General features: G+C 31.9%; 1 non-coding gene across 1 annotated transcript; it reads left to right on the top strand.

The window, feature by feature from the left end:
- Positions 1 to 14658: 14658 nt before the first annotated feature.
- On the top strand, positions 14659 to 14765 carry LOC128035086 (small nucleolar RNA R71). The gene has a single exon (XR_008191490.1). It is a non-coding gene; the product is annotated as a small nucleolar RNA R71 (small nucleolar RNA).
- The last annotated feature ends 1077 nt before the right edge of the window (positions 14766 to 15842 follow it).

Raw genomic sequence — 15842 nt, 5'->3', positions numbered from 1 at the left:
ATGGTCTAATGGTTAAGTGTGTGGAATGACGGAAATGTGCAAGTGTACACAATCACAACAAGTAATAAAGTGATAAGTAAATGTCGAGTTATCGTACCCAAAAGAACTGTGAAAAGAATTATTTATGAATGCAATTTTAAAAACGCTTTGGTGAAGAAAAATATTTTGATTTGAGGAGGTGATTAAAAACTAGGATTTTAACTAAGTAAAATAAATAAAAATAAAATAAAAGTTCCAATGCACAATTTCAAAAGATGATTTTAATCAAGATGACATAGTTGTGTTAGATTAATTACATTTCTTAACTTAGAAGTACTAAACTCATGTTTATATTGTTACTTAATAAATTCACGGCAACTCGGTAATTTCCTAACTTATGAACATACTTGCATACCAAAATTCATTTATCTCTTGACTATATCTCTATGTCAATTCAACCGATTAAACAAGTTTTCATAAGCAAATGTGTTAATGCACATACATACTTATGAAATTAAAATAATCTCTTATACATATCTCTATGCCAATTCAAACAATTAATTCAATCTCATAAGCACATAAAAGATTTCGTGAGGTAACAATGTATTTTTAACTTGAAACAGTTTAATCATAATAATCTTGCAAGTTATGCAAGGCTAATGTATCGTTAGATACCATTGCTAATTTAACCCACAGCTATCTTAGATGATTAAGCATGCACTGATTAAGTATCGTGTCAATTAATTACAATTTCAATCCGTTTAAATAATTAATTCATTAGTTACCTTACAAATTTAATGCAAGAATAACTTAGTCATGGTTTTACTTAATCAAACATCTTACCGAGGCTTATAACAACACAAACACAATTTTAATAAATTAAGTAGATGAAATGCAATCAACCTAACACAAATTAAATTTAAGCCATATTAATTAAATTAAACATATCAACATCACAAATATTCATAGACATGTTCATCATAACAACAATAAAATTAAAAGGATAGGGAACAAGAATCAAATCCGGTGATCCTCCGAGGCTTGACTAGTTTGCTCCGCTCCTCCTTCTCCGCTTGTTCTTGTTGAACCGAGACCACCACAAACACTTGAATGCTGCTCCAAATGGTGGTTAATTTACTCTTTTTCAAGAGATGAAATTGGAAAGGGAATAGGGGAAGGAAATGAGGAAAAATAGAACGGAATGAAGAGAGAAAAGTGAAAGAGAAGTGAAGAGATGAGAAGGGTTGAGATGTGTTTGAAGTGAACAGCCATGGGGGGTATTTATAGGTTGAGATGACTGCTAAAATTAGCAAAAATCAGAAGCCATAGATGTAACACCTTTTACCCATATTCGACACTGGAATAGGGTACGAGGCATTACCGGAGTTTACTAATTAATTTTCAGACATTTCATTTTTACCTAACGTTCATATTTATAACCAATCAAAATCAAAACACTAATGAGCTAACGTTAACCAAATTAACTTATACACGCCATAATAACCAGAATCAAGTCATCCAAAATTACCGATAGAACCAGTGGATAATGTGATATATCTCCAACAAGCTTCCGATAATCATTTCAAAACATCTAATAACTATAAAAATTCCATAAATTGTTAAACTTTCAAATTATTAACATGCTTTTATAATTCTTCACAACATAAATAATGTAACATTTCCTACCAACCACAATCAAGCTTAGATAATTATCTCACTACATCTAATAATTGTACATATTACCAATAATAATTCAATTTCAATATTAAAACACATATCCATATAATATTCATCATAAAATAACATTCACTTTAATTAAAATTATACGAATATAGTTCATACAAACTTACTAGGTGATATGCAGAAATACCAAGATACAAGGGCATTTTAGTAATTTTTCATTTTTCTCAATTTTCTACCCGATCTTGATCTAAAATTAATTTTTCATTTAATAAAACAACTCATTTCATGCAATTTGGTCATTTTTGACATTTTTCCAAAATTACCCCTAAAGTTTTACTTTTATTCAATTCAGTCCCAGAGCCCAAATCATGCAAATTAACCATTTATAATGCAAACCCATGCTAGCAGAATATCCAAACACTTATTTTCCTCCTCCTCCTCTCCATTCCACATCCTTAATATATATAACATGCTTATATGTAACATTATCTATAATTTCACATTTATTTATATTCATTCAAAGTTGTCCACTTGAGTCATAGTCACTAAATTATTTATATCTTGAGCTAAAGAACTCCAAATTGAGATCCGTTAATTTTATATGAAACTAGACTCACATATCTTCTTACCATAAAATTTTAAGAATTTTTAGTTTAGCCAATAAGTACAGTTTATTCTTTAAAGTCATCCCTGTTCTGCTGTCTGACAGTTTCGACCCTTCTTCACTAAAAATTAATTATCTCATCGTACGGGATTCGGATGATGTTACCGTTTATTTATATTAAAAATAGACTCAGTAAGGATTTAAACATATAAATTTAAGCCACTAATTATTTTTCTCCAATATTTTTTGATTTTCCAAAGTCAGTACAGGGGAACCCGAAATCATTCTGACCTTATCTCACAAAACCTATTATATCTCATAATTTACAATTCCATTACTTACACCGTTTCTTTTATGAGAAACTAGACTCAATAAGCTTTAATTTCATATTTTTTTCATCCTCTAATTCAGTTCATATGATTTTTGGTAGATTTTCAAAGTCAGACTACTGCTGCTGTTTCAAAACTATTTTAGTGTAAAATGTTGATAACTAAATTTATAGCACTTTCCTTTCCTTTCTCTTCAATATATTCATCACTTTCTCTTATTTCCTTTACTAACATAACAAGAATATAGAACCTTATATAATGAAACTTTACCTTAACATTAATTTCCTACTTTTCAATAATATCAAACTCAAAAGTATATAAAAATCTTGATGTTCTTACCTTATGCCATTGATTTCAATCTTTAACTTGATTTTCTCCCTCCTCCAGCTTCTATTTCTTGAATCTAACTTGATATTCTAGCTCCCCATAGTCTCCTTGCCATCTTTCTCTCTTGATGGATATGGAAATTCTTTTGATTTCTAAGTGAAAATGGTGGATTTTTGGTGAAAGGACCAAATTGTAAAGAAAGCAAAGCTTTCTTTCTTCCCCTCTTCTTCTCACGTTAATGCACGCAAAAATGGTGAGAATGGATGGATACTTTTCATCCTTCTTTCCACATATATATATACTAAATAAATTAATAACAATAAAATAATATCATTAAAAAAATCAAATTAAAATATTAATAAACTAATATTTATTTATTTATTAATCTAAAATATCTCCAACATCATCATTATCTTCTAGATTTCTCTCTTCTAATTGACCATTTTGCCCTTTATGATCTTTTAAAATTCCGTCCTTGAGTCATCACTTAATTTGGTAAAATTGTGATTTAGCCCTCAAACTTCTTCACCTTTTTCAATTTGGTCCTAATCCATTCATTTTCTTTGTTTCTAGATTATTCTTCCTTAAAATATTTACACTATTGGTCCTTCAACTTTTCATATTTACACTTTAACCCCTCAAGTTTTGAGTATTTACTCTTGGGCAACAAAACATTTCTCACTTTTGCAATTTAATCCTTTCTTGGATTAATATGTCATAAATATACTTTCCAATGTTGACATAACTCAATTACCCATTTTATCACTATATTTTCTTATTTTACCATATCAATATTTTCATGCAACATACCTATCATAATGCAACCCATGTCATAATTTTAAAATAAATTTTTTTCTTGTCGAATTTGTGGTCCCGAAACCACTGTTCCATCTAGCCCCAAAATCAGGCTATTACAACTCTCCCCCCTTTAGGGATTTTCGTCCTCGAAAATCTTACCAGAAGAAATTACTTCCAACTTCATGAAATACTTTCACTAATAATCTGATATTTCTTTAAAAACTGAGTTCATTTATTACACTAAGCTCAACTCTGTTTGCCTTACTAATTTATTTGATCACTGAACTCTTTAGTTCACATTCATGAGTTTATTCAACATGATTCTCGTAAAAATTTCATCATAAAACAATACTGATAAGGGGGTGATGGTGAGGTCGTAAAGCCTCTAACCTACTCTCGTGTATATATATATATATATATCTTAACTTTCATCATCAAGGTAATACCATCATAACCACCTAGTTCATTCATATATTTTACCACATATAGGGGTCACACGCCCTTGTGTCTACCCGTGTGGACAAAAATCAGGCATTTTTTTTTTCAAGCCTTATATTTCACTTATTTGATCTTTTACCTTCACCAATATTTTAATACATTCAAGTACCAATTTAAGATATTCAACTAAGCCTTATAGTTTTCACCATTTGTTCATTTCATAGTCATACCAATAACCATCATTTTCTTGTATTTCAGATAAATACATATTTAAACATAAATATGCATTTCACTATTCTTCCTATCAATCACAATTTTAAATGACAGATTCATTTAAATGAGCTCAAAATCATTAGCTATTTAATTTCTGTCACTTAAACTCACATACACATAATTTATTAACATAACCTATCAAACACAACCTCTGGATGATAAGATCACATAATTGAGCTCAATTTCACTGTTCAATATGGTTTATCACATAAAATTTGCTTAGCACTTACCACAATTTGTCAAATTAGAGAACGCCTTACGGAATTGAGTATCTCGTTTTCTCTATGCCATAGTCCAACTATGGTCTTACATGTAATCACATATCACATACCGATGCCTTAGCCCAGCTATGGTCTTATACCGAATCACATATCACTTACCGAAAGTACTCATACCTGCGTTCTACTTAATTTAATCTTCCAATTCAATTTCCAGCAAGTTGATTTTCTGCATCACGGTCACTAATTTATTTTTATCTGGAGTTGTAGGGATCCAAATTGAATTCTGTAAATTTTCCCCAAAACTAGACTCATACATCTTTCTATGATAAAATTTTCAGAATTTTTTGTCGAGCCAATTAGTACAGTTTATTCTTTAAATCTTCCCCTGTTTCCCTGCCTGACAGTCCTGACCTTCCCTTACAAAAATTCACATAACTCTCTGTAAAAGTTTCAAAAAAATGTTCTCATTTGTTTCTATTGAAAATAGACTCAAAAAGGAATCCAGGCATATAGATTTCAAGCCATAATTATTTTTGTAGAATTTTTGGTGATTTTCCAAAGTTGGAACAGGGTATTTCGAAATCAATTCAGCCCTATCTCAAATAATTTCAAGTATCCCCAAATATACAAATCTTTTGCTTGCTCTATTTTTTCATATGAAAGTAGACTCACTCAGCTTTAATTTCATATATTATTCAACCTCTAATTCATTTTCCACCATTTATGGTGATTTTTCAAAGTTACCCAACTGCTGTTGTTCAACACAGTTTATAATTAAATCGTTCCTTTTGCGTTTTTGATATTTTCTCCCATCTCATACATGGGTCGATTTAGTATCTAACTCAATATTTACCCCATAAAATTTTCCACCATATGGCAATATTCACCTTCCACACTTTTTCGTTGAACACTCGGAATGTTAGCCGTTATCGGTGGATCCCGCACTTAGCACCACCACTGAATCGGGGAATCAGCACTTAGCAACCCCTCGGGGGAATCAGCACATAACAACCCCCTTTTTCATTTCAAAGATACGGTGGATATCGCACTTAGCACCACCAATGAATCGGGGAATCAGCACTTAGCAACCCCTCGGGGGAATCAGCACATAGCAACCCCCTTTCACATTTCAAAGATATGGTGGATCACGCACATAGCACCACCAATGAATCGGGGAATCAGCACTTAGCAACCCCTCGGGGGAATCAGCACATAGCAACCCCCTTTCACATTTCAAAGATATGGTGGATCACGCACATAGCACCACCAATGAATCGGGGAATCAGCACACAACAACCCCTTTATATACAACATACTCCGGCTTATTCCGAGTGTTCAACCCATAAACCATATGTTGCAACCCTTTACCACCTTTCCCGATTTAACAACATTTTTAGGATATTGCCAAACATTCATTTTAAATTCCAAATAAATCTCAACATATATCAAATAATATCAAAATAATACATTAAGTCACATGTTTACTTACCATATTCACTTAATCAAATATGTTAAGCACATAGAATCATATGATCACCAACATACTTGGATGAGCTTATCACAACTTTTTTTTTTTTTACGAATTTCTATTCTTACCTTTCCAAATTCCAACATAACATGAGCATATTTTATTTATCTCAATATTGTATTCAGCATTATCAAAAATAGCTCGGTTGAAAATCATCTCTCTCTTAATAAAAAAATTTTATTAGAGCCCGAAGATATCACACTATCACAAGTAATAACATGGCATGTATTTTTACACTTCACATATGCTACGTTCGGTCCGAGAACCGACTAAACCGTAGCTCTGATACCACTAAATGTAACACCTCTTACCCATATTCGACCTTGGGAATAGGGTACGAGGCATTACCGAGTTTACTAATTAATTTTCAGACATTTCATTTTTACCTAACGTTCATATTTATAACCAATCAAAATCAAAACATTAATGAGCTAACGTTAACCAAATTAACTTATACACGCCATAATAACCAGAATCAAGTCATCCAAAATTACCGATAGAACCAAGGATAATGTGATATATCTCCACAAGCTTCGATAATCATTTCAAAACATCTAATAACTATAAAAATTCCATAAATTGTTAAACTTTCAAATTATTAACATGCTTTTATAATTCTTCACAACATAAATAATGTAACATTTCCTACCAACCACAATCAAGCTTCCGATAATCATCTCACTGCATCTAATAATTGTACATATTACCAATAATAATTCAATTTCAATATTAAAACACATATCCATATAATATTCATCATAAAATAACATTCACTTTAATTAAAATTATACAGAATATAGTTCATACAAACTTACCAGGCTGATATGCAGAAATACCAAGATACAAGAGCATTTTAGTAATTTTCCATTTTTCTCGATTTTGTACCCGATCTTGATCTAAAATTAATTTTTCATTTAATAAAACAACTCATTTCATGCAATTTGGTCATTTTTGACATTTTTCCAAAATTACCCCTAAAGTTTTACTTTTATTCAATTCAGTCCCAGAGCCCAAATCATGCAAATTAACCATTTATAATGCAAACCCATGCTAGCAGAATATCCAAACACTTATTTTCCTCCTCCTCCTCTCCATTCCACATCCTTAATATATATAACATGCTTATATGTAACATTATCTATAATTTCACATTTATTTATATTCATTCAAAGTTGTCCACTTGAGTCATAGTCACTAAATTATTTATATCTTGAGATACAGAACTCCAAATTGAGATCGGTTAATTTTATATGAAACTAGACTCACATATCTTCTTACCATAAAATTTTAAGAATTTTTAGTTTATCCAATAAGTACAGTTTATTCTTTAAAGTCATCCCTGTTCTGCTGTCTGACAGTTTCGACCCTTCTTCACTAAAAATTAATTATCTCATCGTACGGGATTCGGATGATGTTACCGTTTATTTATATTAAAAATAGACTCAGTAAGGATTTAAACATATAAATTTAAGCCACTAATTATTTTTCTCCAATTTTTTGATTTTCCAAAGTCAGTACAGGGAACCCGAAATCATTCTGACCTTATCTCACAAAACCTATTATATCTTATAATTTACAATTCCATTGCTTACACCGTTTCTTTTATGAGAAACTAGACTCAATAAGCTTTAATTTCATATTTTTTCATCCTCTAATTCAATTCATATGATTTTTGGTAGATTTTCAAATTCAGACTACTGCTGCTGTTTCAAAACTATTTTAGTGTAAAATGTTGATAACTAAATTTATAACACTTTCCTTTCCTTTCTCTTCAATATATTCATCACTTTCTCTTATTTCCTTTACTAACATAACAAGAATATAGAACCTTATATAATGAAACTTTACCTTAACATTAATTTCCTACTTTTTCAATAATATCAAACTCAAAAGTATATAAAATCTTGATGTTCTTACCTTATGCCATTGATTTCAATCTTTAACTTGATTTTCTCCCTCCTCCAGCTTCTATTTCTTGAATCTAACTTGATATTCTAGCTCCCCATAGTCTCCTTGCCATCTTTCTCTCTTGATGGATATGGAAATTCTTTTGATTTCTAAGTGAAAATGGTGGATTTTTGGTGAAAGGACCAAATTGTAAAGAAAGCAAAGCTTTCTTTCTTCCCCTCTTCTTCTCACGTTAATGCATGCAAAAATGGTGAGAATGGATGGATACTTTTCATCCTTCTTTCCACATATATATATACTAAATAAATTAATAACAATAAAATAATATCATTAAAAAAATCAAATTAAAATATTAATAAACTAATATTTATTTATTTATTAATCTAAAATATCTCCAACATCATCATTATCTTCTAGATTTCTCTCTCTTCTAATTGACCATTTTGCCCTTTATGATCTTTTAAAATTCCGTCCTTGAGTCATCACTTAATTTGGTAAAATTGTGATTTAGCCCCTCAAACTTCTTCACCTTTTTCAATTTGGTCCTAATCCATTCATTTTTCTTAGTTTCTAGATTATTCTTCCCTTAAAATATTTACACTATTGGTCCTTCAACTTTTTCATATTTACACTTTAACCCCTCAAGTTTTGAGTATTTACTCTTGGGCAACAAAACTTTTCTCACTTTTGCAATTTAATCCTTTCTTGGATTAATATGTCATAAATATACTTTCCAATGTTGACATAACTCAATTACCCATTTTATCACTATATTTTCTTATTTTACCATATCAGTATTTTCATGCAACATACCTATCATAATGCAACCCATGTCATAATTTTAAAATAAATTTTTTTCTTGTCAAATTTGTGGTCCCGAAACCACTGTTCCATCTAGCCCCAAAATCAGGCTGTTACAATAGAGTCCCCCCATGGCCGGCCACACATGTGGCAATTTTGAAGAATTCAAAGTTGCTATTTTAAGGTAGGGGAAAATCTAGAAAGGCACAAATAGTGGAGGGGTTTGAATGCAATTTGAAGGAGTCTTCAAGGGCCATTTTGAAGTTAAATAATCAGCCAAACAATTTGATTGGGTCAGTATGTGGGACGGTTTTGGGCTACCTAGTGCTCAGTTGGTACGATTTTCTCGGTTCAACTCAACTGGGCCATTTTTCATAATTAATTCATAATAATTTATTTAACCCAAATTAGATTGGATTAAAATTAAAATTAATTATATTATGAATTAATACACATAATTTGGACCGTCTTAGGCTGAAAAAAATATTTCATCTGGATGCTTCAAAATTGCTTCTCGGTTCTGTGCTTTTAGCAGTGTTTGCCAAGTCGTTTTTCGCCCTTTTGTGCAAATCTGTCGAAAATAATAAAATTAATAAAAATTTGATATAAATTTAATTAAAATTCAACATGTTCATAATTTAAGTGTAAAATAATTATTTTATAATAATTATTTATTTTACGACAAGTATTTTATCGAAACTGCATGAATTTGAGTTAAAAAGGACATGAAAAAGTGTGTAGATTTTCGTGTTTCCAGTGTGCTAGTTGTTTCCATAATGTCCCAGGTTCAAGCCCCCACAAGGACACATTATTAATGAATTTTCTTTTACAATTTTAGCTAATGAGAACACTCTTCTCGTCCAACCCATCTTGCCTTGTAGGGAGGATTTCTTTCCCTTTTTCTTAAGCCAACATGCCTTTTACAAACCCCTTTTCACTCATTTATTCCCTCATGATCAACTTTTCACTCTGCTTGTCCCCGAATATATCTTTTCTTCCTCATAGACAACCTTGGCCAGCCGTTGAACCTAGACACTCCCCATTTCATTTTTATTTTCTCTTTTTTGCTCTCCTCTTCTCTTTTAGCTGCTCCTCAACCTTACACCTCCATTTTTCTGTTTTTTTTCTTCCTTTTCGCCACCTTATACATTCCTTTTTCCTCTTTTCCCTCCATTACATCACCACTCAAGGCTGTCGTACCTTCATCACACAACCACCTCTCCGCCACCATCATCGTCATTATTGTACTGTCACTGCGTCGCTGCCATTGGTCACTACCAAATTTCTTTATTTTTCTTTATTTCTCCTCTTTTCGAATTTCATCTCTGTAATCCCTCAATTCTGATTTTTTTGTTTATTAAAAGGTCACTTCTCATTCTATTTTTCTAGCTTCTAATTTTACATCTTATTATTTTGAAATAATACCGAATCCTCCTCTCTAGTCAGCTTTTTGGGAAATTTTGTTGGGCCTCTTTCCTCTGTTATCATGTAAGTATAGAAGAACCACCATTCATGTTGTTCTCTCTCATGTTGTTAATTCGTTTGAAAAGTTACTAACAATTTGTTTCACTATGCCTTCGTGAAGTGTCATTCAAACCCCAGAATCGCATCTCATGTGAAAGAGGGTACGTTTTGTCAAACGTTTGCATAAGCATTTCGTCGAATCGTTAAAACCAAGGGTTATTTATTTTTTAATCTAACTAACATGTGTGTTTGGTCGAAACTGTAGTGACTCGAGAATCGAACTCTCCCCTTTCGAAGTTTCAATTGGGATTTGTACAATCAGATTTTCAAGGTGTGGGGATTTACTTTTAATAATAATGGGTGATATTAATTTTGATAACAATAATAAAATAAGAAATATAATATCATTGTTTATATTATTCTCTGAATAATGAAATATTGGGATAAAATACGAAAGTATTCATAAGGATTGGTAGGATCTGATAAAAGAGGATACCAAGACTTCTCAATATTATGAGAATATCCTTCCTACTAATGGGTTTCAACACCCCTAAACTTAATTTGAAGCTTTATTCCCAACAAGAGTTCTTAATATCTGGAGTATTTATTTTTCTCTTTTTTTCTTTGACATTTGAACTAATCTCTCTCTCTCCCCCTCTCTCTTTTTAAACACATGAAGAACATATACATCTTTTTGAATTTTCCTCTATCTTTGCTCATCATGACAAGTACAGTTAAGATAGGTGGAAAAAAAGAGGATAAAACTTAAAAAGATAGTAATATGGCTTATGATGTAGGTGAATAGCAATAAAATAGGCTTAAAGGCTTAAACTATAGTTTCAAGGGTCAAATTCATATGGTAGGCTTGAAAGGCTCAAAATATCGAAAGAAATTTGTGCCTAAATCATATTTAGATTCTTATGCCTCCTAGGATTTCGCCTTAAGAAAGTTACTAAGTCAATTTTAAAGACTTAAACCTTCATGCGTATCTATTTCTAAGGAAATTCAATTTTTATGGAAAAAAAATACATAAAACCTAAGAACATACAACCATTCCAAAACTCAAGATAACATAAAAAGAACTTAGAAAAAATCAGAAATCGTACTTGTATTTGTGCTAACTTATGAACAAACATTTTTTTCTGAACATCATTTTATTTCAGCATACTTATCTGTAAACATCGAAACATACTTAGAAAAATTTTAAAATTCATGCAAATGTTGCCTTACCCCCTTAAAAAGAAGCAATGTCTTTATTGCAGAAGTAATGTAATGAATGAAAACTGAACACCAGGTAGAGTTGCAAGAAAAGAGAGGTGAGTTATGAAGCATGCTTAAGTAACAAGTCTTTCTTAACAATCCAATCCTAAAAATGTTCATTCACATTACCAAACTACTTTGTTTTTTATTAGAGAAGTGGCATTGAGCTTAATTTATTCATGTTTGCAATTTCCTACTTATTGTGCGAAAGCAAAATACTAACTAAAAATATAAATGCTTAAAAATAAATACTAAACAAAAATAAATAAAAGAAATTCCTCCCCTTTTTATTAATTTCTGTCATCCCCTTTTATTTAGAGAATGTTGTAGCGTGGAGAAGTGATGCTCTGACGAAGGAAAGGGGTAAGAAGTGTTGGATGTTTTTCTCCTCATCACTGTTCTGGGAATCAAACCTAGAACTACAGAAATTTTATTACCTACATTGAAATAAAACTTGACAGAAATAAAATGATTAAACCTTGGGCCAACTTGACCCTCTTATTGAACATAAAATAAAAAATTGAAAATAAAAATGAAAAAGAAAAAAAATCTTTTGGGCTACTTAGAAAATTTCTTCTAAAAAAATTACATCAGATTAAATTCCCAAGAAAGGTTGGAGGGATCGCAAATGGTCCAGCTTAAGTTCTAATCTCTTCAGACAGAATTAATTTGAAGTACTAATTCAAGAAAAATAATTTCTAAACATGTTATTTATTCAAATGAGAGAAAAAAACTGAAAATAAATTAACTATAGAGAGAGTGAAGAGAATTCCCTCAATGTTATTAATGATTGTCACTGACAAAGGAGATGTCAAACAACCATTTCTCATACCAATCGTATCCATCTAGAAAGAAGAGATAATGTTTCCCAGCAATTATATTCAATATTTGATCAAAGAATAGGAGCAGTAAATGGTCTTTCTGTTTTGCTTTGCTCAACTTTCTATCATTAATACAAATCTGCCTACCTATAATGATCCTTAAAGAAATCAGCTCATTTTCTATTATACCTTCTTTCCTTGGTACAAGTCCCACACACTAAATGTCATAGATGGGATCCATGATCCTTGCTTTTAACCATTGAGACTCGAGTTTCAAAAGATCAAATATTCAAGATTGAATCAAACTCTTCTGTCTGTTGATAGATCCCTTTTTAGTATTCGATGACCTTATCAAAACCATTAAGTTTAACTCGAGTGGCTCTTCTTTTGATGGGTTGGGTTGCTTTCACTCATGTGATGATAGCTCTAATAACTCGAATTGAAATTTTGAACTGAATTCTTTCGAGTTACCTTCCAAACATGTATCATCTTCATCTCAATATGGAGAGTCAGATGAAATACCTTCCAATGGATCATTGTATTCTAATTGTGCAGGAACCAACAGATCTTCCTTTGGGACAGTAGAATAATCTTCAGCCTCATCAGGAGATCTTATGACCTTAAGTATATTAAAGGTCACCTGTTCATCTTGAACTCGCATGGTGAGTTCACCTTTCAATACATCAATCGTTGTCCTCTCGATTACCAAGAAAGGCCTTCCTAGGATGATTGGTACTTTTTTATCTACTTCAAAATCTAAGATAATAAAGTCAGTAGGAAATATGAATTTATTAACACGTACCATTTCATCCTCGATCTTTCCTTCTAGGTATGCCAAAGATCGATAAGCCAGTTGGAGTGTAACTATAGCCAGTATGGCCTTACCGATACCTAATTGTCTAAACACAAACATGGGCATTAAGTTGATACTTGATTCCAAATCGCACAAAGCCTTACCACGATAGGATTCTCCAATATTGCAAGGTATGGTGAAACTTCCTGGATCCTTCAACTTAGGAGGCAACTTGTTCTGAAAGAATAGGCTACATTTTGTGGTCAGAGCTACAATTTGAAATTCCTTCATAACTTTCACATAGTTCGACATTTGCACTAAAGCTTCCACCAATGGAATGTTGATACGTAGTTGTTTCAACACATCCAACATTCTGTTAAACTGAGTATCATGTTGTTGCTTATGTTGTTAGAGCCTTTGAGGATATGGAGGCTGTGAAACTTTGGCTTAGACTGGATAGCTCTTCTAAGGTAATATATATGCATCTAACGAAGGGATTAGCTTATTAGAATTCACTAGTTTAGATTTTACCTCTTCAGAATTTGCAGAGTCTGGCTTCTTTATTGTAAGAATTTCAACTGTTGGTTCATTTTCCTCTTTCTTAGGAGGTACATCTTCAGCCTCAACTTCCTTGGGTTCCAAAGTCCTTCCGCCTCGTAAAGTGACCACTTTACGATTCTTCTTGCCCGATTTTCTTAGGTTCTACGTGTCACTGGGCAAAGCTCCTTGTGGTCTATTTTGAAGTTCGTTGGCTAACTTACCCATCTGGTTCTCCAAATTTCTCAAAGTTGCATCATTCTTTGCCATGTATTTATTTAATAAGTTCTCAAGATTATTAGGAGATTTGGCTAGTAGAGGATTTTATATATTGCTTGGTACAGCACGCCTTGAAGTTTGCTTCTAAGGTCATTAGCTAATTTTCCCACTTAATTTTTTAGACTCTTCAATGTTTTTTCTTGGCCTTGAATCAGGGTATCATTTTTAGTAATGTATGCCTTCAACAAATTCTCCAAATTATTAGAAGGTTCAACTTGCGGTGGTTTTTGAACTTGTTGATTGAAACCAAGAGGTTGATTTGATTTGTGCTACATGTAATTGTCGCTCGGTCCACCTCCATGGTAGTGGATTGGTGGCTGAGCTGCAACATGATTTAAATCGTTAGTATTAAATTGTTTCAACATTGAAGAGATAGATGATACTTGAGCTAAGAATGAAGTAAGTGCATCTAATTCATGTACTTTGACTACTCATCTTCCTAAAGCTGCTTGATTGGTCAACCATTGGTAATTGCTACTGGCTATTCTCTCGATGATCTCCTATGCCTCATTGTAAGTCTTCAACAAGAGATCACCACTTGCAGAAGCATCTACCACAAACCTTGTATGTGCATTGAGACAATTAGAAAATGTTTCCAATTGGATACAATGTGGAATCCCATGGTGAGGGAATTTAAGAAGTAGCTCTTTGAATCTTTCCCATGCCTCGTATAGGGGCTCATCATCTATCTGTTGAAAAGTGGTGATCTCATTACGCAACACAGCATTTTTCCTAAGTGGAAAATACTTTACCAGAAAGCGTTCAGCTAATTCTTTCTAAGTAGAAATTAAGTTGGATGGCAACAAATTAAGCCATGCTCGTGCTAAATCTCGCAAAGAGTACAGAAACAACTTCAACCTCAGTGCGCCTTCAGTCACACCAGCCATCTTAAAAGAATCGCTCTCCTTCATAGAAAATCGAAGGTGAATATGTGGATATTCTAGACATTGAATTGGCCTATTGTTTTAAGCATCTAAAACATCACAGGGTTCAATTCAAACTGTGGCACCTCGATATTTGGTCTCCTAATTCCCGAATTTAACTCATTATGACATGACACAATGTATTTAACTCATTATGACATGGCACAATGTATTTACTTATAGCTCGATTCCTATCATCAATAATAAGGACTGGATTACGAGCATTAGCCACTCCATTCCCTTGAACATCATTTTGATTTTCAAGATCCACTTCTACAACTTGTCTCTGGGCTGATCTTTCTTGTTTTCTTTGTCTAAATGCACACTCAATTTCAGGGTCTATAGGGAGTAACTCAATGATTCGATTTACGCTAATGAAGACCTAAAAATAAAATCACAAAAAACAAAAAAAATAAATAAAATAAAGAATTAACTAGTAAAGTTAGAAATTAAATAAAAATAAAATAAAAACCAAATTGCAAAGAATAATTTCACAAAAATGCTTAAGGCAATAGTCCCCAGCAATAGTGCCAAAAACTTGTAACTCGAGGTTTGTGCAAATGTACACAGTCATTATCAAGTAATAAGTAAGTATAAGAGTTATCGTTTCCACATGGATTTTATATATTAATCAATATTTTGCAAAATTTAATATTAACAATTTGCTAATAAAAACACAATGAATTTGATTGGTTGATGTTAAGTTAAATAATTATCTAGATGCAAAGTGATCTCTAATGCAAATTAACCTAAATGTAATGTATGCAATAAAATGAATGAGATGGATTTAGCAATGAATTCACAAGATTTTAATAATGATAACACATGCATAGGCTAGAATAATTACATTATTTAACTTGGTTCATTTTTATCATG

The sequence above is a fragment of the Gossypium raimondii genome, chromosome 11 (assembly GCF_025698545.1).
Source record: "Gossypium raimondii isolate GPD5lz chromosome 11, ASM2569854v1, whole genome shotgun sequence".
Taxonomy (NCBI): domain Eukaryota; kingdom Viridiplantae; phylum Streptophyta; class Magnoliopsida; order Malvales; family Malvaceae; genus Gossypium; species Gossypium raimondii.
This window is presented reverse-complemented; position numbering and strand designations above follow the sequence as displayed.